Raw genomic sequence first — 23,149 nt, 5'->3', positions numbered from 1 at the left:
TTGTACCTTATCCAAATTGGGACCCTTCCTTCTAGCCAGGGTAAGGGTGATTAAACTTCTAAAACAACCCGTTAACCCCCTTGGTAGCTTGGCAGAACATTCAGGCTTATCTCAGAGCCAATGTGTAAAGCATTTGTACATAACACGCAGTGATACAGTGAAAACACTACAAAAGGACATCACACTAGTTTAAGTACTATAGCCAATATTTATCTGTGTAAAACAAGACAAGAATGAGAAAAACCCAACATAATGTAATCAAGATATGTATTTTAAAAGCATAAAAACGTAAAATACAGTTCCTTGAAGCCGATAGCTTAATCCGGTGCTATCAAGGCATTGTGAACAAACAAATCCAACAGTTCAGGCTGGCTACGGCGTAGTGGGCCAGTTACCTTGTCGGGAAGAGCCACAAGCAGTATCTTGGAAATGCAAGGCATAGTGGACCCTTCGATGAGCTTCGAAGAGGCAGCGTCGCAAGGCTCCGGAGGTCAGAGCAGGAATCATCGGGCCCTTGAAGTCACTCACATTGCAGATCAACCTTTGTGAGGTTCAAGTCAGGGGCGCTGGCGTTTGCCTCCTTTGGGGCTGCGTTGGGAAGCAGAGTGCAACAGCGTGTGGTGCCCTCTGGTCGCAGTGCAGGCATCAACTTGGTGACAATGTCCAGTGGCGTTAGTGAGACCAGGGCTGCAGTGCGAAGTGGGGCAGTACTCATTGTGGTGCTGACAGGTCAAGTGCAAGCAGCGGCATTGTCGTTCCTAAAGCACTGTCGTCGATAGGCGATCTAGAGACAATGGCGCAGGCATCGGTGGGCCAAGGCTGCAGTGTGGGATGGGAACAGTCCAGCCCGAACTGCCAGGCCAGGTCCTCCCTGAACTGGAAACAAGCATCCTAGGAGTGGTTTTGGGGTTTCACCCCTTTTCACCCAGCATAGCTTGACTCCAGTGACACTGAGAGCATGGGACCCATATCTTGGCATTTCCATCCCACTCGGGGTGACTAATACAAAAAGAACAATTAATGGACAGAATGCAGAACGTGGGTTCCTTGCTCACTTTGCCACTGGATTCAAGCTAGCCTGGCTGATGAGGGGTGTTACCCCGAAACCGGTCCGAGGATGCTTGGTTCTGGTGCAGGGAAGACCTGACTTGGCAGTTTGGACTGGACTGTTCCCATGAGGCACAGGGTCAAGACTGATTTGCATATGACTGGGTCTGAACTGGGATGGCGGAGTGAGCTAAAGAACAATGATAGATTCAACCCAGATTTGGGACTGGTGGTGAGTGTCTGAAAGGTTTCAGTGCTCCGTCCATCATATCCTTGTGTTTGAGGTGCAGTGGCGAAGTGATCAGAGTCCTAAAACTGATGAAACATTTTCAAAAACAGGAAATCAAAAAGCAAAAAGTCTGGGGATTAACCCACTTAAAATGCCAGGTCTAACAGTCCCTGATGCTGTTCTCAGTGCAGCAAAACATTCTAGGCAGAATCTCTTGTGCAAACCTCTGCATCTTGTCCCAGTTCTCCATAGGTGGAAAATATCACACAGTCCCACTCTTCACCAGCTACTGGAAATGTTCTACCTGGTCACACCAGCAGTCTTCATGACTTCAGGCCAGACTTCTATGTAGAAGGTATTTTTACAGCCAGGACCCCAACATGGTCTAATCGCTAGTGGCAAACTAGAACTTCTTGGAGAATGAAGTTCAATTTTTGTCACTGTAACTGGTAATTAGAGGATAAACATATGACCTTTGGAGAACAGAGCCATTGTTTTTTTGCCAGAAGGTGCCTGAAGTCCTTGTCTTCCAGCAGACAGAATGAGTCTTCTTCCTTCAAGATTGTATTGTCCTATGCCCAGGAATGTTCTGAGGAGGTGGTCGTGAAGTGCCAGTCCTAGCCTATATATTAGTCATTGATTGGAGAATTCTCTACATGAAATCCTGGGCACTTTCACACAGAATTCTCATCTTTTTTTCAGCACTTCCATTCTCATTTTACTGCAAACATTCAAAGAGTCCCTCAAGCAAAAAGGGCCTGGCTTTCCTCTAGCTGCAAGAGCTTTGGCCATTCCTGTAGCTGTATCCTCTCCAATGAGGTGTCTTTCCATCTGTCAGTGATAGGACTGAGCTGGGTATCACTCCAGGTGGGGACACATGCAGCAAGTCTATCTATGGTGGCTCTTCAATCCATGATTGCAGTTCCTGTCAGTTCCATTTTGCATATCCGTATCAAAGGAAGAATTGTCGAAGTGGTACTTTGTTTTTACAGCTAGTACTATGGCTAATCCTTACTAAGTGGACCTGTTGAAACTGCCCTGCTTTCCTGCTGCTAGAGGAAAAGCCTTGGTCTTCAAGGAGGAGGTTCAGATATCAAATTATCAAGAATGTGTGTTAACTACTCTCTAGCAGGACTGAGTGGCAAACCAGTTCTCGACAATTTACTTACATAGGCTTAAAGTGCACTTTACTAAAATTACTCTCCTACTGAAGTTATCAAAAATATACTTTCCCCAATGAATTACATTTTTAAAAGTGAAAGATAACTTTTAATGGATACTCTAGTATTTTAAAAAATACAAAAAGTGATGGATGTAATGCATGAATTAATCTCAGCCACTAGTAATCACTCCATTATTATTTTGCACACTATGTCACCTCAGTTTGGACCCAGCTATATGCAAATCAGTCCTGGCCCTGCTCCAATCACAACAGTCCAACCCGAACTAGCAAGCCATGTCCTCCCTGAACCGGAAGATAGGCAACCCAGGACCGGTTTGCCCTGTTTATGGGCTCATCAGCAGGGTACAGCTTGGTTCCAGTGACACAGTCTGCATGGGACCCACATCTGGGCATACCCGTCAGACATTTGTAGTTGTTCACTGTGATAGCTATTATTCTATGCTACATTTTTATATATTAATCACCCAGCCCTGTGGGCGCACACATCACGCTTTATGGGTGAATAAGTTAATATATCTAATTTTACACAGTTAAGGTAGTTCTCTTTGTCATATGTATTTATCAAGTACATGGGTGGTGTAAGTACAGACTACACAAAATTAAATGACCCATTTGGGTAAAACCAATGCACAGTACTTGTTTTATGAGGAAAACACACACACTTTGTTGCAATGGCATTGTGCATTCAGCAGTCATGGCCGGGGCAGGTACCAGCGGTAGGGCAGGGGGGAAGTCGACAGACAAGGGAATAGGATTTATTTTTTTATTTAATTTTTCCTATTCCGTCATCTGCTGACTCCCCCTTCTACCCTGTCCCCGCCCGCCCCACTGCGCTTACCTGTACCGGCCACCACTGTTTGTTTTTACAAAGCATTTTCTGATTTTATTGTCTTAACTAGACATTTTCCATTGACCACTGAAGACTCAACAGACTATGACATACACATTATTGATTATGACATATGTATTGCAACATATCAGTCCTTTGTCACCCTTTCAACTGTGATAGAATACTTTGAGTATACTGTAACAAAGTGGACCTAGTCATTGATATTACTTTGATATCAATAGCAAGTATTTATATTATATTGCAATGCCTAACATTAGTTGTGAATTTTTATTGTTCATACTTTGTGTAGTTTCTTTGACAATGAATCACCTTTCATGCTTGAAACTTTCATCCAATTTTTATTTATTGTATTTCTATGTTTATTCAGCGAATGCATGCTCACCACTTTTCTTAGACCGTCTAGTTAATGTTGTCCATAGTCATTTGATTTGACTAATTAGGACTCCTTCAATTTGCTACTCTTTTTGGTAAATTATGTGCATGAAAGTCATTTTTGTCCGTGTTGCTGCAATTGTAATGTTTGTGCCTGATGAGTTTGTTGTCTGTTTACATCCGACTTCAGGTTTTAGCTATTTATGACCTGCCATCTGTTATATTGAAATTACATTTTCTAGAATTAAACAATATTTAATTATAACAATAACTACTACTCTAAACTTAAGTCTTACTCTTCAAATGTACCAGCATCTTTATCATACCTGTCACAGTTCAGTAACTCAAGTAAAGTTATTGGGACCAGTGAACTATCCATTTATCATTTTTCAATGCATTCACCAAGTAAACACTCACCAATGTTCACCTTTTTTTTCCAATTATCATCTGGAAGTCAGGTTGTCTCCCTTGTGTGCCAAGCAGTCTGCATCGATCAATCAATAAAACAAGACTTGTAAAGTGCAGCTAATTACTCGTGAGGGTATCCAGGTGTTGAGAACCCTGCTGCTAGGGAGGGATCAGTTGAACAGCCAGGCCTTGACTCATTTCCTGAATTTCAACAGAGAGGATGAGGTCCTGAGGTGAAGGGGGAGGTCATTTCAGGCCTTTGCAGCGAGGTAGGAGAAGGAGCTTCCTCCACTGTTGCTTTTGGGGATGCGGGAATGTGGACAAGGGAAAGGTAGGTAAGCAGCAGGTGTCTGCTGGGTTGGTTGAAGTTCAAGTGGTGGCTAATGTATGTAGGTTCTTGGTTGTGCAGGGTTTTGTTGTTGTGGATGAGCATCTTCAATTGACATCTCTTCTGAATGGGGTCAGTGGAGCTTCCTGAGTTGGTAGGGTGATGTGGGTTCGCTTTGGGAGGTCGAGGATGAGTATGGTCACTGAATTCTGTATGGTCTGCAGTTTTTTCAGGAGGTGCAAGGTGATTCCTGCGTAGAGTGTATTTCCCTAGTCCAGTCAGATGGTGGCTAGAATGTTAGTGACAGTTTGTCTGGTGTTGACGGGGAGCAATTTGAAGATCTTAGGAAGCATGCGAAGAGTGAGGAAGCAGTAGAAGGCGACTGAGTTGATCTGGCTTTTCATGGAGAGCTTGCTGTCTAGGCTGATGCCAAGGTTGAGGGCATGGTCTGTCGGAGTGGGTGTGGGTCCAAGGTCAGAAGGTCACCAGGCATCTTTCCATGGGGAGGTGTTGATCCTGAAAATAAGCACTTTAATTTTGTCTGTGTTGAGTTTTAGCCAGTTGTCTTTCATTCAGTCGATGATGCTCGTCATGCAATTGTGAAAGTTGACCATCGTGGTGGAGGGGTCTTCAGATAGCGAGAGGATGAGCTAGGTGTTGTCGGCATAGTATGTGCTGTTCAGTCCATGAGTTCTGATGATGTTGGCCAAGGGGGTCATGTAGGTATTGAACAGTGTAGGACTGAGGGGCAAGCCTTGAGGGATGCCGCTGGTGATGTTCTTAGGTTCCTAGGTGAAATGTGGTAGGCAGATTCTCTGGGTTCTTCAGGTGAGGAAGAAGGCAATCCATTTGAGGGCATCTCCTTGAATACCAATGTGGTAAAGCCTCTTGAGAAGGGTGTGGTGGGATATGGTGTAAGATGCTAATGAGAGGTCAAGGAGGATCAGGGCCACTATTTCTCCCAGGTCAAGGAGGAATCTGATATCATCAGTGGCATTAATTAGTGCAGTTTTACTATTGTGGTTGGCGCAGTATCCAGATAGGGAAGTGTCCAGAAGATTGTTCTTCTCCAGGTGTTCCTTGAGTTGGTAGTTGATAGCTTTTTTGAGGAGTTTGGTGGGAAAGAGTAGCAGAGAGATGGGACTCTAGTTCTTGAGTTCACTGGGGTCGGCGGACAGTTTCTTGAGAAGGGGTTGGACCTCTGCAAGTTTCCACTCTTCAGGAACTGTGGCCGTGATAATGGATGTGTTAAAGATGGCAGTGAGCTTGTTGCTGATCATCTTGCTCCCTAGTTTGATGATGGTGGGGACAGGGGTCCAAGGGAGGTCCTGAGTGGATGGAGTTCATGATGGCTGTGTTGTTTTGAGTAGTGAGCTGGTCCCATGTGGTGAGCAGGTGGTCGGGGTTTGCATCTGTGGGCACGAGTAGGGTGACGGTGTTGGATGTGGTGCGTTGGGGTTCAAAGTTTTGGTAGATGGTGGAACTCGGGTCATGGAAGATGTTGGCCAAGGTGTTTAGATTGATTTTATTCATGCTTTCAAGGAGATTGGCAGTGTCATTAATATGGTCAAGGTGAAAGTTATGGTCTCCGAGGTTTACTGTTTGGAGTCAATGGCAAGCGGGGTGATAAATTTGGAGTTGGCGTTGCAGAAGTTGGGGCGAGGTCCAGGAGGTCTGTAGGCAAGAGTGCCTCTGATGGTGGTTTTGTTGTAGGTATGGAGTTGGAAGTTGAGGTGTTTCATGATCGGGGTGGTGCTGTGAATGGTTTCTTTGTGGATGATGGGGATTCCACCTCTGTGTTTGTTGATGCGGTCGTGGTGAGCTTTCTTGTAGCCGTCGGATGTTGCTGAGACAATGTCAGGTGCAGATGTGGGCTTAGAGCCAGGTCATAATGTATGCTACAGTGTAGGCAAAATCATTCCTTTGAGTAATCAGAAAAGTATTACTTCTGCTTTTGACAGTTACAGTCAAAGTTGAAGTCCCCTAGAAATATTGTTACATAAGTTGTTCAAGGATTCTTCTAGAAGTTCAATCAATTGTCCCACAGCCAATTTGTTGTCACCACGTGGATGAAAAATGACCTGTAACATTAATTACCCAAGAAAAAAATCAATTACAAATTCATTTTTCGACACCTTGGTGTTAAGGGAAGAAAGTAATCGCTGACACAGATTTCAGAAAATGTGCATGTTACCATCTACTCTGACATAACATGATCATACTAAATACCATAACAATGTGTTACAGATATTGAACCCGGTGGCCTTCATCAGAATGAGAGGACAAAAATCATAAGCAATGAAGTGAAAGAAAATTATTTGAATATGTTGTTCATTGTTGGAAATGGCCTTTTCTGCAGGGTCACCCCCAAACATTTTGCCTTCCTTCTCCCCTTTTTGCTGAAACCATTTTTTATGGCTTTAGGATTATGGGCACTTTAATACTGCCAACCAGTGCCAAAGTGCATATGCTCTGCACTCTAAACAAGGTACCATTGGTTTAGCCACAATTTGCATATTTGACTTACTTATTAGTCCCCAGTAAAGTGCAATACATGTGCCCAGAGCCTGTAAATTAAATGCTACAAGTGGGCTTGCAGCACTGATTGTACCATCCACATTAGGAGCACTGTACACATGCCTCTGGCCTGCCGCTGCATAGCCTGTGTGCGCAGTTTTAAACTGCCATCTTGACCTGGCTAGTTAGCCTACTTTCCAGGCCCAACTCTTCTTTTTTTATCACATATATGTCATGCCTAAGGTAGGACCTAGGCAGCTTTATGGATAGGGTGCAGTGCATTTAAAAAGTAGGACAAGTACTTTTTAGTTATACATCCTCTGGTAGTGAAATCCTGTTAAATTAATTTTTATCTACTGCAAGGCCTATCTCTCCCATAAGATAGCATCTTTTAACTGTAATTTCAAATTGGAAAAATATTGATATTTTATGTTTGCGGTCTCTGGACTCACAATTTAAAATTGCAACTTATGGTGAAGTTGGATATGAAGTTGCCAGTCTGAAAATGCCACTTTTTAGAAAGTTGCTTCTTCCTTTACTTTGACCATTCTGTGCCTGCCTTTCTCTGAATGCACATCTGGGTTGGGTGACATCTGGGCTTTGTACATTTACTCTAGACAGTCACACACAAAGGGAGGTGAGGTGTGCCACTCACATCCGGATGACCCATCACAAGGCTGATGGGTCTTCCTGGGCTAGAGTGAGGAGCTGACATTTGCACCTGAATAGAGCTGTGCCTGTCCCAACACATAGAGCATAATAGCCCACTATAGTGCCTCTGGAGCCAGGGAAAGTAGTGAGGTTCAAAAACCCATTTGAAGCCTCTCTATCCCACAGGCTAAAATGGATATAAATACTGGACCTCTGAAACCATGTACTCCGTTCACTTTTGGGACCTGAGGAGATTCTGCCAAGAGGAGGAGCTAGGCTGCAGGAGGGACTGCCACTTCGCTAACTGCTTTGCTATTTTGTCCTGCTGCCTGCTAACTGCTGTACTGTAGGAGGGACTGCCTCTTTGCTACATGCTTTGCTGTGTTGGACTTCTGCATCTTGCCTGGGAGTAAGAAGTATTGGATCTATTCTCTATAACCTCTAAAACCTAAGTAACTCGAAGGGCTTGCTGGCTTGACCCCTATTCAAGAAGTCTCTGGGTCATCAAAGACTTCATTCCCCCCAATGCTGCTGCTTGACTCTGCCATTCGTGAGTCCTGCAGTTGAGTTTTACAAGGGCCAGCGCGTGTCTGATCCTACCGCTGAGTTTGCCAAGGATCAGCACTTCATGGCTGTGTACTGATTGAAATTTCAAAGTAGCGCTATCCTCTAAGGTAGAGGGGCGTCCCCCAATCCGCACTCAAAAATAATGTATTAAGGTTTAATGAGCGTTGATCAAAAAATCAATATTAAGGTGGTATTCCATCAATCTTTATTCTTCTTGAAATGAATTTCATATATGCATGATTATTTTCACATGATAAATCATTTCCTGCATAAAGCTTGTGCGATATTCATAATATCCCTTTTACCCAATGCATTTCGGGCTGCTGTCCTTCATCAGGGGCATCACTGTAAATTCAAAATAAATTATATTCAACAATCAGTTGTAGCACAGGATATCCATTACTTAATTTTTTGACTGTCTATTTTTTATACCAAAAGTGACTGAAAATGAATGCGGCATATTGAAATTAAATGTGCAACGTGGAATCCAAATAGAAAAAGAATGTGCCGTGTGACACTCATGTTAGAGGTGAAGATAGATGCCCACACTGTGCAGTGATAAAACAACTCTAGTGTACACAAATGGTGAAATGGGAAACGCATGGCAGTGAAAATGAAAGAATGAAAAAAATATTTTTTAGTTTTCCCGGTATGCTTCGTGGATAGTTGCCTGTATTATCAATAGTGACAAACACAATACAACGGAGTGCAATATTAGTGAAGGCCGTGTTAGATGTAAGGCGCTGTTAAAACGGAACAGGTTACGGAAAGGTTTACTTAGAGATGTGAATATGTACGCGAATACTTTCCGAATCGTAATCTGCATAAAATGAAACGAGGATTAAAAAATGGTCTAATTTCCTGTCAGTAAGGTTTTCAAGGGCAATGTAATACATGCCGCTTACCAGATAAACGCACGGTCCAAAATATCAGCGAAGTATATTCACAAACAACGGGGGGGAGGAGCTTGGCTCGCAAAGAGAATGGCCGCTTGAGCCTTGAGCTCTGGCTGGCGGCACCACTATCCGTCCATTATCCTGCCCTACACCGCTGGTCCGCACAACCTGATGGTGAGTTCTCGAGTGGTAGCAGGAGCACTACCGAATGCTGTGACTCCGGTTTCTGGAGATGTTATGCCGGCGAAGTAGCGGAGACGGAGGAATCGCGACATGCTAGGCCGCTGATCCCTGGCTCTCGAGTCCAGTACGGGCTGGCGTGCGTCACTTGGCATGCGGCTGGCAAAGTGAAAGTGCACGGCCCGCCGGATCGCCTCTCCGTAACCGCCTCGATAGATGGCAGCCCAGCGCGACCGACGCGGTTAGAGCGGGGGGGGGACCCTTTGATCCCGCCGGAGCAGCACAAGAGGCGCGACGAGGGGCAACCCCCCCACCCCCCGACTGAGTATATGCCGATGGTCGCCGGGATGAGCTGACGGAGGGAGCACCGCTATTGGAGCCGCAGTAACGGTTGGTGTGAGCTGAGGGGTGCAGATAGGGCGCCCAGGGTACCGTTAAGGGAGACGCGAGTGGAGCGCTGTACCCCAGAGTTGACTGCAGTGCGCCCTCTTGGACAGAGGTGGGGAGCGCGCTCAACACCCTTCAGGCTTGCATACACGTTCCCAACACAGCGAGATGCTGCAGCTCCGGCTGCCACAGAACACTGTAGATGGTGGAGGCTGGTCCATGGAGGCCTTGAGGAGCGCGGGCGGTTGCGACCTCCCTACGGAGCTGTATGTGCAGCTACGGTTTGGCCAGCAACGGGTGCAAGATCAAAGAGGAGGAGGCGGCCTGGGGCGGTGGGCCCTGACACCGGCAGCTGGTAGGCGATAAGGAAGGTTCATGGCCTGGGTAGGCTTGGACCCGCAATCGGCGATGGAAGGCGTGCTGGACTAGCTGCGGATGTGCTCCAAGCCAAGGAGGAGCACCACGAACGGTGCGGCGCGGCGCGGCGCTCGAGCTGGATGTCTTATAACGAGGCCTAATCCCGCGGTGATCGGGGTGGTGAGTTGGGCGCTCTGTGCCTGCGCGCGCCGGGGGGCACCTCCGGTCATAGCAGGAGCGGTTGAGAGCGGCACCGATTCGGCGGTCGAGATGGGCAAGTCTGATAGGTCCCAGCCCAAGCTGTCCTTTGATCCAAAACGCTCTAAAACCCAGACCCAGGGAGCGGATGATGCTGGTGGGGCCGCGTGGATTGCTACTCTCGATGGAGAAAGGTTTGCAGTCTGGAATCACTTCCCTGGGTGCGAAGATTGACGCACTTTCCTATAGAATGGATCGGATGGGGGAGCACCTTGATAAACACGCGGAGAGACTGGACCAGTCAGAGCGCCGCATTGTGGAGGTTGAGGAGGCCCAGTCCACACTGGACTCGGGCCATAAGCAGCTCGGTCGGCTCCTACAGGTGCTGCACGACAAGACAGAAGATCTTGAGGCGCGTACCCGGCGCTGTAATTTACGCATCACGGTCCTGCCCGAGACGACTTCAACGGGACGAATGGAATGCTTTATTGAGACGATGTTAGTAGAGCTGCTGGGCAGGGAGGTGTTCTCCGGGATGTTTTTGGTGGAAAGAGCACACATGTCGCTGGGTCCGCGGCTCCCACCAGGAGCGCCTCCACGACCGATAATTGCGAAACTATTGAACTCCCGCGATAGAGACGCGGCCCTCCGCACGGCACGAGAGAAACAGACATTGGTATACGAAGGGTCGACCATATCTCTCTATCCTGATTTCACTGCCAAGGTACAAGAGGCGAGACAGCAGTTTTTCCCCAGCGAAAAAACAGCTACGCGAAATGGGACTTGACTATGCCATGCTGTACCCGACTAAGCTCTGTGTCAACAGGCAGGGGAAATCGCACATCTTTTTGGACCCCAAGGCACTGAATAAGGCGTTGAAGGACTGGCATAGGGAGCGGCGGGCCAGTCCGGAGAAGAATCGGCAGAGTGAGGAGACGGAGAGCTCGCCGGAGACGCAGGACTGAGAAGGCGCACTGGCAAGCATTGTTTTTAATCACTAAGCGCCCAGATATTAAGAGACAGTGGGTAGTGGGGGCAAAGGTCCTTTGTTGGGCACGAGACTCGCAGGGTGGTGGCGACAAAGGTTTGATTAATGTAGCTCTACGACGGTCGCTACTGTTCCCTAGTCATAGTAGTTCATGTGGTTACTGGAGGGGTTGCGGATGGAGGGCCCTGGCACATAGAGGCCAATTCATTTCGTAGAGGGTAGTCATGTACCGCGCCCATAGGGCGCACAGCTGCGTGCTGACTGTGACAAATGTAGGAGTACGGCGAGAGAATGGGGACAAGGCGGTGGGGCCATGATGGGTTGCTCTGCTGGCTGGCTGAGCTCATATTTACAGAGATAAGTTACCATATATTACGGACTGAGCGACCTCTGCCCACGAGTGCATTTCACTTTGTTACCTTTTGTTTGGGATCTGTTATTTAGGGCTGGGAGGGGGAGGGTGGTGAGTAGTTCCTAGATGGAACACGGCAAGGCCAAGTTGGGGGGGTCTGCTGTGGGAGGAGGGTGGAGTCAGGGTCTTTGTTTTTTCTTTTTGTGTTGGGGGGGTTGAACTGTCAGTATGCTTTGATATGGTTCTCTCTCCGCGACAGGCATGTGCGGCAGGTAGAGATAGAGCACAATGCTTACAAAGGAATCTGCCATGGCTCACACTGAAAAAGATAGTGAGTTGCACGCTTCCATCAGAGTGGTGACCTGGAATGTTAGGGGTTTGAATGACCACCGCAAGCTGCGCAAGGTATTGCATTATCTTAACAGATATAGCCTGCCTACAGGAAACGCACCTCCCCAGTCGTAGTCCAATGCTGCGCACTAGAGGCCTGGTTGGTAACTCACATGCGGCTGGCTTCACTACGCACACCAGAGGTGTGCTAACATGGTTTAATCCAAGGCTGGGCAGCACGACGCAATTGCTTTATGCGGATGTGGGTGGCAGGTTTGTCCTCTCCCGGTTCCAGTGTAGAGGGCTGGATTTGTTATTGATTAATGTGTATGGACCTAACTATGACAGTCCTGAGTTTTACGCAGATCTAGCTACCAGGGTTAAGGATCTGGGGATTCCATGTATGCTGTGGGGGGGGGACCTCAATATGGTTATGAACCCGGGTCTGGATAGATCGGGAGGCCCGGCCAGGTCGCAGTCGGCGGCAGCTAAGACTATGCACAGAGAGATGATATGCATGGCCCTTTCAGATGTCTGGAGAGTTCTATACCCTACGGAGGGGGGCTTTATGCATTACTCCGCCTACCATGACCTGCACACCCGCATAGACTATTGGCTAGCCTCGTCATCGCTGGTGCCGCAGGTTCGCGCGTGCAGGGTGCTCCCGCGAACCCTTTCGGATCATTCCCCTGTGGTGATTACATTGGTCGCCCCCAAGAAAACTATCCCTCCATTCTTATGGCGGTTCCCCCCTTACTCGCTGCTCGACCCCTTGTTTAAGGAAGAACTGGCGGAGGCCATAACAACGTTCTTGGACACCAAACTGGGCTCAGTAGACAGCTTCCAAACGGTGTGGGAAGCATTTAAAGTTTATATCAGAGGGGTGGCGATCGCTAAGCATTCAGGAGTGCTGCACTCTATTCGTAAGAGGTTGGCCACATTGGAGCGCAATATTGGGGAAACAGAGTCGAGGCAGCAGTCGGACGCGACGGACGATATTGCAGACGAGCTGAAGGTGCTGCTAGCAGAATACCATAGGGATGCAGATGCGAAAGTGCAACATCTAGGGAAGTATGCCACTGCCAGAAAGTATGGGGAAGGTGAGAGGCCTAGCTCTGTCCTGGCCAATGTCCTAAAGTCCCGTAGAAGCAGGGCAGCGATTACTAGGGTTAAGCCTGACAACGGAGAAATGCTAACGGAAGAGGCGGACATAGCCGCCTGCTTCCAATCTTACTACGCCAATCTGTATGCCTCCCAACAGAATAATATGGAGGAAAGCATACAAGACTACTTAGACCATATTCAGCTACCCTTCCTCTCTAATGAACACAGGGAATTCTTGGCCCTCCCCATCGAGAGGGACGAAATCCTGGAGGCGTTGGCAGGCATGAAGGCAAACAGCGCCCCTGGAGCGGACGGACTTCCGGTAGCTTTCTATCGGTCCTTTATAGACCTGCTGCTCCCTCACATATCCACGCTGTTTGATGATATATGTGTGTCCGGGCATATGCCCCAATCAATGCGGGAGGCGATTCTGGTAGCTATCCCCAAACCAGGTAAGGACCTGGAGGAGTGTAGCTCGTACCGGCCACTGTCACTGCTGAATGTCGATAATAAACTCTTGGCAAAGGTGCTAGCCACGCGCCTAGCGCTGCTCACGCCGGAATTGGTAGCTCCGGAGCAGGCGGGATTTGTGCCGGGCAGGGACCTCACGTATAACCGCAGGACGGTGTTTGGCGTTTTGCAACTTGTTAAGCCGGACTCGAGGGCTCTGGCAGTTTTCCTGGATATGGAGAAGGCCTTCGACTCGGTGGAATGGCCCTACATGAGACTGGCCCTGACGAAAATGGGACTGGGCCCCGTCTTCCTTCAAATGATCGGTGTGCTATACAGAGGCCCGACAGCGAGGATTAGACTAGGCGACTTGGTCACGGACGCTATACCAATCTCTAGGGGGACCCATCAGGGTTGCCCGCTGTCCCCTTAATTGTATGCCCTGGTAGCAGAACCGCTGGCGCGGGCCCTTCGGGAATACCATCACCTCAGAGGCGTCAGCTTCCCATCATATCGCATTGTGGTCTCCACATATGCAGATGACACTTTGCTGTATGTTCGGGAACCGGAAAGCAACCTGATGCCGGTGCTGTGGGAGGTAGTACAGTTTGGAGCGCTTTCGGGGCTTAAGGTCAACTGGAGCAAATCCATTGCATTTCCGCTCCGTCCGACATGGAGTTCCCGCTGCAATGGTCGGATGACGCGGTTAAATACCTTGGGATACAACTTGATAGGGATTCCGACGTAGTCTTTACAGAGAACTATGGGAGAGCCGTTGCCAAACTGGAGGACGATGTGGAGACTTGGATCGGACTTCCCCTGTCACTTATGGGCATAGTTTCCATCGCTAAGATGGTGGTACTCCCCCGCTTCCTCTTCCTGTTTACCAATATCCCAATGGTGCTGCCGCGTACATTTTTTGCCAGGCTGACCAGATTGCTACTGCGACTGGTGTGGGCCGGGAAGCAGGCCCGCGGAAGCTCGAGGGTCCTGACGCTTCCCTATCATATGGGTGGCCTAGGGGCGCCTGACATGGAATTGTACTACAGGATAGCGCAGGCAGCACAGGCACATAATTGGGTCCATGGCGATGACACGATCCCGTATTTAAAATTCGAGAGACTGTTTGCGGCGCCTCTCCCATTGCCAACGATTATGAGTGAGCCTGCATGTCGCAGGACTGGCGTCTTAGACTCATTGAACACTATAAGGCACGCGAGGGATTGGATATTGCAGCAGACAGCGGGGGCGCTCTTGTATTCCCCGGTCATGTCGCTGGACTGGGTGGTCTGGCTGGCACCATGTAGGGAACGCGCGGTGGTACAGTCCCTGCGCAGACAGGGCATAAACCTTGCGGGTGACCTGTTTAAGGATGTATCGCCAAAACGTGGGATGACGTGGCGTCAACAATGGAGACCAGTACACTGCTGCAGAGGTTTCAATTTCACAGGGTTAGGGGCGCATTGCGACAACATCTGGGAGAGGATATGGTTGAGCCTCCGGATGTCCCGGAATTGTCGTATTTACTTAAGCACAAGAGCCCACGTAAGATGACATCCAAATTATATTCCATTGCCATGTCCCAGAGATCCCAGAAATATACCAAGGCCCGCTTGGCCTGGCAAAGAGATCTAGACAAAGTGCTAGACGACGCCATGTGGACATATTGTTGCGCTGGTACGCGCCGCATGTCGCTGCATGGCAAGCATAGACTGATACATTTTAAATTTATTAACAGAGTCTATTATATGCCGGACAGGCTGCATAGATATGGCTTGCGCGAGGGATCGGAGTGCGAAAGGTGTGCTCATCCTGGGGCTGATTTCATCCACTTGGCATGGTACTGTCCTGGCGTCGCTAAATTCTGGGAAGCTGTATTTCGGCAGATCGGAGAGATAGCTAACTTAGAACTAGTGACAGACCCTGCGGTCGCCCTGTTAGTACACACTAGGGAGCTCCCAAAGGCGGCGCGTCGGCTGGTAGATATGGGCATGTTAATAGCCAAGCGCAGAGTGGCTTTGTGTTGGATGCGGGGCCCGCTTCCCACGATAGACCAGTGGAAGAGGGACGTGCTGCACTGTTGTACGCAATCGGAGACATTTAGTGAGCTGCTGCCACCGAGGAGCAGGCCAAAGAACTTCTGGGGACTGTACGCGGAATATCTCAAGAATGGGGGAGCGAGTCCAGGCACCGACGCGGGGGAGGAGGATGTGCCCGTACCAGATCGGGAGGCAGGCTAAGGGTGTTACACGATAGTTGGCGGAATTTTGGCTAGTGGTGAGCGGAGGGGTATATGTACACGGCGCTGCGGACTGCGAGCTGGAGGGTGCGCTGGGTTACACGTAGTGGTTGATCTTCGTGTGCACCAGGTCAGTGAATTAGTGAAACAGATCTAAGGGGGGAGCAGGCCAGCACTGGCACTGGGTGCGGGGGGCCCCTGGGAGCAGCTGACAGGTCATCTCCATGGTTATGGGAGGGGTGGGGGGAGGTGGTTGGTAATGGGTTTGGTGAGTTACAAAGAAGGAAACTTTTGGTTCCCTATAGGGAACAGATTACGTGAATAGACAGGGTAGGTGGCATTCGCGTAAAGAGTTGTGGAATTATTGCACATATACGATAGCGATACCCGGCATCCGGGATGTGGGAAACGCTAGATATGCAATGACTGTCAGATACAAAGTAGCCGGCCCTATGGGTTGTAGGCGAGTGGATGTATTCGTACCATGTTTCCCTATTTCTTATTTTCTCATTTCAAAATAAATTAATTAAAAAAAAAAAGTATATTCACAAACATGTCTGCACGGATCTAGCTTCAGCAAAATGTAATCCGCTGAAGGTATTATGGCACCATATAATGATGTCAGGAGTCACCTGACTTCTCCGATACGGATCGTTCATCGGAATCCCGATATCACTTCTATAATGATGATTGTCTAGAAGAGCGAAAAGACTTATCTGAAAATAGCGGACGCAAATATAGATTTTTTGATCAACGCTCATTAAACCTTAATGCATAATTTTTGAGTGTGGATTAGGGGACGTCCCTCTACCTTAGAGGATATTGCTACTTTGATATTTCATATCCTCGCTCTCAGGAGGATCAACCCACCCGCACCAACTACCTCATCTTCAAATTTTAAACTTTCGAATAAGCTTGAGTGCGTATGACTTTAACTAACTGATTTACTGATTGAAATTGCCACATTCATTTCTGATGCTCATGCAGCGCTGTGAGAGGACCTCCCAGAGCAGCTCAATGGGTTTGTGTTGCCTGAGTTACACAGCAACGTTGACATCACATCAGCCTATCTACGTGCATCAACACCACCGTTTTGGGCTTTCAACGTGGGCTGCCTCTCCAGAAGTATTCAATGACACAGGTCCTGCCTACGAGGCCTGTCGACCCCACATCAGCCCAATTACGTGCCTCAGCACCAACTCTTTGGGCTTTCAACGTCCGCAGCCACTTCCGTCAGGTAGTGTTGTCAGTGGGATCACTATATTTTCAGAAAGCCTCTCTGGTGATTCCCTGAGGGATTTTGTCAATTTACCCTGGTCTAGCATGACCTCCAATAACCTTTGAATCACTAGTGATATTTAAGCACTGTTGTGTACTTTAAAACTGCATATCTTGAGATCCAGAGATTGGGTTTTTGTTGTTTTCTTCTTGTTTTCTTAAGTAAAATATACTCTGTTTTTCTAGCTTAGCGTGGAATCTTTTTGTGGTGGTTTCACTCTGTTCTTGCATTTAAAGTGTGCACAAAGACTTTAAACATTGCCTCTTATGTTAAGCTTGACTGCTCTGTGCCAAACTACCAGAGGGTGAGCTCAGGCTAATTCAAGTGAGTGAATGACTTACCCTGACTAGGATTTTGATTCCTACTTGTGCAGGGTGCATACCCCTGCCAACTAGAGTCTGTGGGGCGTATTTTCAAGGGCCTTATCTCCCCAAAAAGCAGAGATAATGTTTTCGCCCTATTTACAAGGCAGTGCTAACATGCATTAGCACATGTTTGCAGCCTTTTTACCGACGCCTCGCTTTGCATCTCTAATGAGATGCAAAGTGGGCGTTTCTACACATAACAACATGAAAAATATTGCTGACTTCACATCGCGATATTTACAAGCATTGCCCTGACACACATAGCGATAATAAATTCCGCGATAACCGCGGTTATCGCCGTAAGCTAACGTCTGATAATTTTCAGACTTAGCTATCTTTATTAAGAGGGGTGGATTGTCGTGCTACGACCACCAGGGGATATTTACAAGGTTTTCCCTATCGCTGCAGGAATATTGCTGGATTTCCAGCGATATTCCTGCATTTTCGCCACTATTGCTGGAATTTATATTGCCTTGGAGAAACACGTTGGTATTAACGCGCTATCCAGGCGATACATTCCAGCGATAGCCGGCGATAACTGAAATAGCGCTTAGGGCGCTTAGCGATATTTTTCCCCGTTTGTTTGTAATATGCCCCCCAATTTCTAAAATTGTTTTTGGAATTTTCTGATAACAGGTACTTTATTGTTTATGAAGATGCATGCTACTTGCTCTAAATAAATCTAAAGGGGAATTACATAAAACTGAAAAAAATAATGGTTTGCAATATTGTTGAACACAACAACAAAAATGAATAATTAACAATTGTTTTTCATGGTACTGCCACAGAGACAATTAATTTATTAACTTTGAAAATGTGCTAATCTTTGTTATAATCATTGTTTGTAAATTTAATTGACAAAGGGAAAAGTTATAATTATGATAGAGCCAGGGTAAGGCTTGGAATTAGGGTTAAGGTGGGATTTAGGGATAGGATTTATTTCAAAGTTAGCATGAGGGTTAGTTAGCCGTTGTGCTAGGGTTAGCAGTAGGATTAGCAGAGATTCTGATATAGTAAGGTTAGGATTAGGACGTTTGTGTAGATTCGAGTTAGGGATAGAGATATTTTCACACATTTTAATAATTTTGCAATTTTTCATAATGAAGTTGTGATTTTAGCCACTGTTATGTTATTCGACAATTGTTGAATAAGGTTCACTTTTTATTTGTACGTCATTCTTCGGCAGCTTCATTTATGTTCTATTTTCTTTGATATATATCTCTTTATATCCATTTCTATCTGTTAAACTTAGCTGTTATGTTTTGTGTTAAGGATATGCAATGCCTATTACAATGTTTATCAAATAATGTACATCATGTTTATGTGCTAAAAACAAGTGTTTGAGTATAATAGGCTCAAAGATTGTGTACCCTTGCCATTGAAAATCGTATTTGTGTGTGTCCCTTTACATCAGGTAGGGTGCAATCCTGATCACAGTGTGCTAAATTTAATCTTACAAAGGTCTTTTGTGATGTGTTCTGAAAAGCAGCTCGAGTACCAGAAAATGATTCATTTGTTAAAAAGTTTCTTCTGTGTAAACATAAATTAGATTCTTTTCATACAAAGAACTTGCCAAAAACACAATATGATTCAGGGCACATCTTATTGACCTCTCCTGTGAAGGAGAGTTCTTAGTCCTTAAATCAATCAGTGTGCTTGCTCTTCAAGGCTCACAGGGAGGACAGGTGCACACCATAAATTAGCGGTGCCCCATTCGTCCAAACTCATGGATCTGCTATCATTTCAGAGCTGGGCGATGTGTATGGTTTCTGATGGCATGGCCTCAGCTAGGTCCACCACTGGAAAACCTTGGCTTAATGGCCTGTGTGTTGAACACTGGTCTGCCAGGTCACATTGGTGCTCATCCTGATGTATTTAGAGAGTGGGCAACTGTTACTAGTTTGCCTTTCCCCTGCTCGAGTCCACCATAAAAGGCATATCATACCCATGCATGGAACACTTACAATGGCCCACATGCACAGGATCTATACTCCCTGTGCCGCAAGGTCATTGTTGTTTTTGTTTTACACAAACTCTTGCTATGGGAATTGGTTTCTGAAGCAAAACAAATGCCAAAGGTAAAATAATGCAGTGCCCGCTCAGCATTTAATCTTGCCTACTATGCATCAGCCACATCAGCAAACACACCACAGGCACAGAGATCCCTTCCAGGAAGGCAGGCATCTCTAGATATGGCGCTGATTCCTACACATGAGCATTACATATGTTCAGGTACAAAACACTTGACCTGGATTTGTAACAGTGAGTTCCATATGCTTGTACAAATTAAAAATCTATTGCTAAAAACATTTGGCAGCATATATTTTGTGCATTGCCCTTTGACTCAGCTTTTTCTTCTTTCATTCAAAGGAAGCTCCAGAGGCATACAAAAATAAAAACAACTCAAGCTTGTTTTATACTGTGCAAGCCTACTTTAATGTTGAATGTGAACCACAAAAGCTTCAGCCTGGACTCCATTTTCTCAATATGGAAATTTTTCATAAACTATTCACATTTCCTGTTTTCAACTACATCTTTTATACAGAAATTAGACCTCTGAATAATACTATTGATGTAGTCATAGCTGTGTAGGCCTCGAAACTCTCCCAAATAGATGTTGCAAGACACTTTTACATGTGTTACCAAGATCCATCCATACAATCCTAAAGGCCATCCTTGATGTATCAGCAGGTTATGTTATGTTAAGCCATGATATGTCATGTTAAGTTATATTATGATTATGTTATGGTATGGTATGTAATGCGGGTTGGTAGAGTGCAGTATCACCTGAGAGGGTATCCTGGTGCTGAGCAGGTGTTGGTCTAGCAAAACCCATGGCCTAGTGGGACTCCCGGAAAAGCCAGGTCGTCAGCTTCTTTGCGGAATTCAAGATGTGAGAAGTAGGCTGTGGGCCGTTCCACGTTTTAGGAGTGATATTGGAGAAGACACGACCACCGGATCTGTTTTTCCATATGTGTGGGATGTGTGCAAGTAGGAGTTCAGATGAGCAGAAGTGTCTAAAACATTTATGAAAGCAAATGCGAGTGTTGAAGTATTCTGGACCAATGTTATGTAATGCCTTGAAAGTATGGGTGAGAAGTTTGAATTGAACTTGTTTGAATATGGAGTCAGTGAAGCTTGATCGGGTATGGTACAATGTGAGTGCAGCATGGGAGACTGAGTGTGCTTCTGGCTACCAAGTTCTGAATGGTGCACAGCCTTCTGGTGAGTTTTTATTGATCCCAGTATAAAACATATTCTTGTAGTCCAGGTTGGTTTTTACAAGGACATGTGTTACAGTTTTCCAGGTGCTGATTGGGAGCTAATTGAAAATCTTCCTCAGGACCTTCAGGGTACAGAAAGCATGAAGCAGTGGTGGCACTGACTTGGCCTTTCAAGTTTTCTGTCGATAACTAATCAAGGTTCTAGGCGTGCATGTTGGGGGTCGGTCCCAGCTCTGTTGACCAGAAGCTGGATACCTATAGTGAAGTGCTTTTATCGAAGATCATAATATCAGTCTTGACGGTGTTCAGCTTTAGACAGTTGGGGGCCTATTAGGATGTCCGCCTGCCACCCTAGCGGTGCTGGGACCGGCCGCCAGTGGTTTGGCGGTCTCGCACTGGCGATTCGGATGCCACCGCCACTGAGGTGGTCGCATCATCTATTCCCAGCATTGTGGCTGGCGGTCCTCACAACACCATAATGCTGGGAATGCACTGTGTGCATTGGCATGCACAGGGTGACAGGCACCGCACGGTGCCTGCCATCTTGTCTGTGCCAATGCAGGGGGGTACCATAGGTACCCCCCAAGTGCCCCCCTCCACCCTTCCAACATCCAGGGAGCCCGCAACAGGCCTCCAACTGAGGCAACCGCATGCCTTTCCCACCACGGAAAGGCTGCTTCCCGCTGCCATCCTAATATGGATGGCGGTGTCTAGCAGACACCGCCACCATATCAGGCCCCTTTTCCGCCCTGTCACCTGTGTGACCGGCGGAAAACCGGCTGATGGTCTTTCCGTCCACCTGGGTCCCCCTGCCATACTAATATGGCGGGGGGAAATGGGTGGCGGGCAGGGTATGATGTAGGGCGGTTAGCCACCGCCCGCATGGCAGTGGCGATCTGCCCTACATCATAATAGACCCCTTGGTCTTCATCTAGGGCAATTTCAATCATGCAGGAACTGAACTTGATCTGGGTCCTAGCTACCTTGTCCGTGTGGGAGAGAATGAGTTGTGTGTCATTGAGAGTGGATGATGCTGGCTAGAGGGATCATGTATGCATTGAATATGGTTAGGCTCAGGGAGGATCCTTGCAGAACTCTGTAGGTGAGGTTGTGGTGTCCAAGGTGTATGGTGCAAGGCTGTCTGACTGGGTCCTTTCAGTGAGGAAGGAGCTGATATATTGGAGTGCAGGTCCTTGGAATCCAAAGTTGTGTAGGGGTTGGATGAGGATGGGGTGGGGTGGGAAAGCGTGTCTAACGCTGCAGAGATGTCCAGCAAGATGGTCACATTTGTTTCCTGAAAAGATCTGACTGCATTGCTCAGTTTTTGCTTTTTACTTTTGTGGCACCATTGAATTGCAGGCATGTTATTACATTGAAGATGTGTTGTCTCACCTTCAAATCAAATCCAACAACCATCTTTTTTATTGGACAATTACTGTAGGCAACTTGGCTACTTTTCTCAAAGTTGCCCAGGGGCACAGCAGACCTGTGTGCCCACTTTCTGCACCTCTGAGGCACTTTCGAATTACAGAAGTCCCTTCTCTATAACAGAACACACACACGCTAGCTAGTGCAATCTCAACGTGGTGTTCCCACATTTGCATGGGAGCCTGGACCCATGCAAATGAGGGAACACATAGTCTCAGCACCCACCCTATATCTTAGAAGTGGGGGGTGGTGGCAAAGGAGCTGCCAGGAGGCATTCTGACTGTGCAACATAAAGAGATGGAGCACACAACAATGTGTCTCCTGAGGGTGACCCCTGAAAAGTGGAAAAGGGGGCTCACGGACCCCCCAGACATCCTCCTCCAGGTAGGTGTAGTCACTCACTTCACCCACCTGCAGAGGAATCTGTGTCCCCCTTTGAAAGGCATGCAGTGTTGCTAGCTGCAAAGGAAAGATTGACCGGCTGCTTCAAACAACAGGTTTACCTTTCACTAACATGCTCACCTCAAGGTGGGCTCAAGTTTGTGGCTGCCAATTGGGCAGCTTATTAACTGTAATAGGGCCAACTTACCAGGTCAACATTCAGTGTACCCATGTATCAAGTTCATAACACTAAGATGCCTTCAGACAAAAGATGTTCTATACAAAAACACAAATAGGAAGACACAAACAAATGCACTCACTAGACTCCGGAAAGAGGGAGTTGTGAATGAGGCGGGCTCATTTGCCTCAATCTGTGAAAATTATGGAGCTGTTGCTTGACCCAAGTCTCTTTTTCTACTCCTGGGAAGCAGAGCCATGATGACCTTGTGACTACTAAGTGGTCTCAGTGAGTCTCTAGGCAGATCCTGCAAGCCAGCTGGGAGTTAACTCTCTTTCAAATACACAAAATCCGCCATCTAAGCAGTCATGTTCCTTCTATTTACAGGACAAGCAGAATGATGCTTATAGAGGTTTTAACAGACTAAAGAGCAAATGGAGAAAGACCAGCAACTAAAGCAGAAGTTTTAGACCTGGATCTTGCAGATATCTATTCTGGGTTGAGGATTGCAGTATTTTTTTTCTCTAGTGGAGAAGGTTTCATGCCTTCAGCGCGCTAGGCAGCCTTTAGTGTTTTAAAAGTCATTTGGAACTTCCAATTCTGGAGGAGCATCTCCTTGCTGTTGTGGTCCAAATATGGATGTGCTTACAGTGCTCGTGGC

Source organism: Triturus cristatus, chromosome 5_2 (genome assembly GCF_964204655.1).
Source record: "Triturus cristatus chromosome 5_2, aTriCri1.1, whole genome shotgun sequence".
Lineage (NCBI taxonomy): Eukaryota > Metazoa > Chordata > Amphibia > Caudata > Salamandridae > Triturus > Triturus cristatus.
This window is presented reverse-complemented; position numbering follows the sequence as displayed.